Source organism: Bubalus bubalis, chromosome 15 (genome assembly GCF_019923935.1).
Source record: "Bubalus bubalis isolate 160015118507 breed Murrah chromosome 15, NDDB_SH_1, whole genome shotgun sequence".
Taxonomy (NCBI): Eukaryota; Metazoa; Chordata; class Mammalia; order Artiodactyla; family Bovidae; genus Bubalus; species Bubalus bubalis.
In genome coordinates this window covers 59,930,219-59,933,428 of record NC_059171.1, presented here as the reverse complement: position 1 = coordinate 59,933,428, position 3,210 = coordinate 59,930,219, and positions in this window count along the sequence as shown.

Sequence of the window (3,210 nt, the reverse complement as noted above, 5' to 3'; positions counted from 1 at the left end):
TGAAATAGCTCAGATGGAATTTCATCACCTCCACTAGACTTGTTGGTAGTGATGCTTCCTAAGGCCCGCTTGACTTTGCACTCCAGGATGTCTGGCTGTAGGTGAGTGATCACACCATCGTGGTTATCTGGGTCATGAAGATCTTTTTTGTATAGTTCTTCTGTGTATTCTTGCCACCTCTTCTTAATATCTTTTGCTTCTGTTAGGTCCATATCATTTCTGTCCTTTATTGTGCCCATCTTTGTATGAAATATTCCCTTGGTATCTCTAATGTTTCTGAAGAGATCTCTAGTCCTTCACATTCTATTCTCATTCTGTTCTTCCAAGAATCCTTGGAAGAAAAATTATGACCAACCTAGACAGCATATTAAAAAGCAGAGACATTACTTTGCCAACAAAGGTCCATCTAGTCAATGCTATGGTTTTTTCCAGTGGTCATGTATGGATGTGAGAGTTGGACTAAAAGAAAGCTGAGTGCCGAAGAATTGATGCTTTTGAACTGTGGTGTTGGAGAAGACTCTTGAGAGTCCCTTGGACTGCAAGGAGATCCAACCAGTCCATCCTAAAGGAAATCAGTCCTGAATATTCACTGGAAGGACTGATGCTGAAGCTGAAACTCCAATACATTGGCCACCTGATATGAAGAACTGACTCATTTGAAAAGACCTTGATGCTGGGAAAGATTGAAGGCAGGAGGAAACAGGGACAAGAGAGGATGAGATGGTTGGATGGCATCACTGACTCAATGGACATGAGTTTGAGTAAGCTCTGGGAGTTGGTGATGGACAGGGAAGCCTGGCGTCCTGCAGCCCATGGGGTCGCAAAGAATTGGACATGACTGAGCAACTGAACTGAACTGTCTCTTGCTATCTACAGGAGTTTGCCCAAATTCATGTCCATTGAGTCAGTGATGATGCTATCCAAGCAAGGGAAAGATGCAAAGTCATCAAAGCATAAATTGAAAACAATATACGATGGAGTGAAAAGAACACTAACTTTATTGTTCTTTAAAATTCACCATGAATCAAGGTAAATTGGAAGTGGTCAAATAGGAGATGGCAAGAATGAACACTGATATTTTAGTAATCAGTGAACTAAAATGAACTGGAATGGGTGAATTTAATTCAGATGACCATTATATCTATTATTGTGGGCAAGAATCCCTTAGAAGAAATGGAGTAGCCCTCAGTCAACAAAAGACTCAGAAATGCAGTACTTGGGCTCAATCTCAAAAACGAAAGAATGATCTCTGTTCATTTCCAAGGCAAACTGTTCAGTATTACAGTAATCCAAGTCTATGCCCCAACTACTAATCCTGAAGAAGCTGAAGTTAAATGGTTCTATGAAGACCTACAAGACCTTAAGAACTGACACCAAAAAAAGATGTCCTTTTCATCATAGGGAACTGGAATGCAGAAGTAGGAAGTCAAGAGATACCTGGAGTAACAGGCCAGTTTGGCTTTGAAATACAAAATGAAGCAGGGCAAAGGCTAATGGAGTTTTGCCAAGAGAACACACTCATCATAGCAAACACCTTCTTCCAACAATACAAGAGACGACTCTACACATGGACATCACCAGATGGTCAATACTTAAATCAGATTGATTATATTCTTTGCGGCTGAAGATGGAGAAGCCTATGCAGTCAGCAAAAACAAGACCAGGAGCTGACTGTGGCTCGGATCATGAACTCCTAATTACAAAATTCAGGTTCAAATTGAAGAAAGTAGGGAAAACCACTAGATTATTCAGGTATGACCTAAATCAAATCCCTTATGAATATACAGTGGAAGTGACAAAGAGATTCAAGGGATTAGATCTGTAGATAGAGTGCCTGAAGAACTATGGATGGAGATTCATAAAATTGTACAGGAGCCAGTGATCAAAACCATCCCCAAGAAGAAGAAATGCATGCAAAAAGGCAAAATGGTTATCTGAGGAGGCCTTACAAATAGCTGAGAAAAGAGGAGAAGCAAAAGGCAAAGGAGAAAAGGAAAGATATATCCATCTGAATGCAGAGTTCCAAAAAATAGCAAGGAGAGATAAGAAAGCCTTCCTCAGCAATCAATGCAAAGAAATAGAGGAAAACAATAGAATGGGAAAGACTAGAGATCTCTTCAGAAACCTTAGAGATACCAAGGGAACATTTCATGCAAAGATGGGCTCGATAAAGGACAGAATCGGTATGGACCTAACAGAAGCAGAAGATATTAAGAAGAGGTGGCAAGAATACACAGAAGAACTATACAAAAAAGATCTTCATGATCCAGATAACCACGATGGTGTGATCACTCACCTACAGCCAGACATCCTGGAGTGCAAAGTCAAGTGGGCCTTAGGAAGCATCACTATGAACAAAGCTAGTGGAGGTGATGAAATTCCATCTGAGCTATTTCAAATCCTAAAAGATGATGGTGTGAAAGTGCTGCACTCAGTATGCCAGCAAATTTGGAAAACTCAGCAGTGGCCAAAGGACTGGAAAAGGTCAGTTTTCATTCCAATCCCAAAGAAAGGCAATGCCAAAGACTGTTCAAACTATCACACAATTGTACTTATCTCACATCCTAGCAAAGTAATGCTCAAAATTGCAAAGTAATGCTCAAACTAATGCTCAGAATTGCAAAGTAATGCTCAAAGGTCTCCAAGCTAGGCTTCAACAGTATATGAACTGAGAACTTCCAGATTTTCAAGTTGGATTTAGAAAAGTCAGAGGAACCAGAGATCCAATTGCCAACATCCTTTGGATCACAGAAAAAGTAAGAGAATTCCACAAAAATATCTACTTCTGCTTCGCTGACTACGCAGAAGCCTTTGACTGTGCAGATCACAACAAACTGGAAAATTCTTCAAGAGATGAGAATACCAGACCACATTACCTGCCTCCTGAGAAATCTGTATGCAGGTCAAGAAGCAACAGTGAGAACCAGACATGGAACAGCAACTGGTTCTGTTTTCAGAAAGGAGTATTTTAAGGCTGTATATTGTCACTCTGCTTATTTAACTTCATGCAGAGTACATCATGCAAAATGCTGGCCTTGATGAAACACAAGCTGGAATCGTGATTGCCGGGAGAAATGTCAATAACCTCAGATGTGCAGATGATACCACCCTTATGGCAGAAAGTGACGAGGGACTAAACAGCTTCTTGATGAAGGTGAAAGAGGAGAGTGAAAAGCTGGCTTAAAACTCAACATTCAGAAAACTAAGATC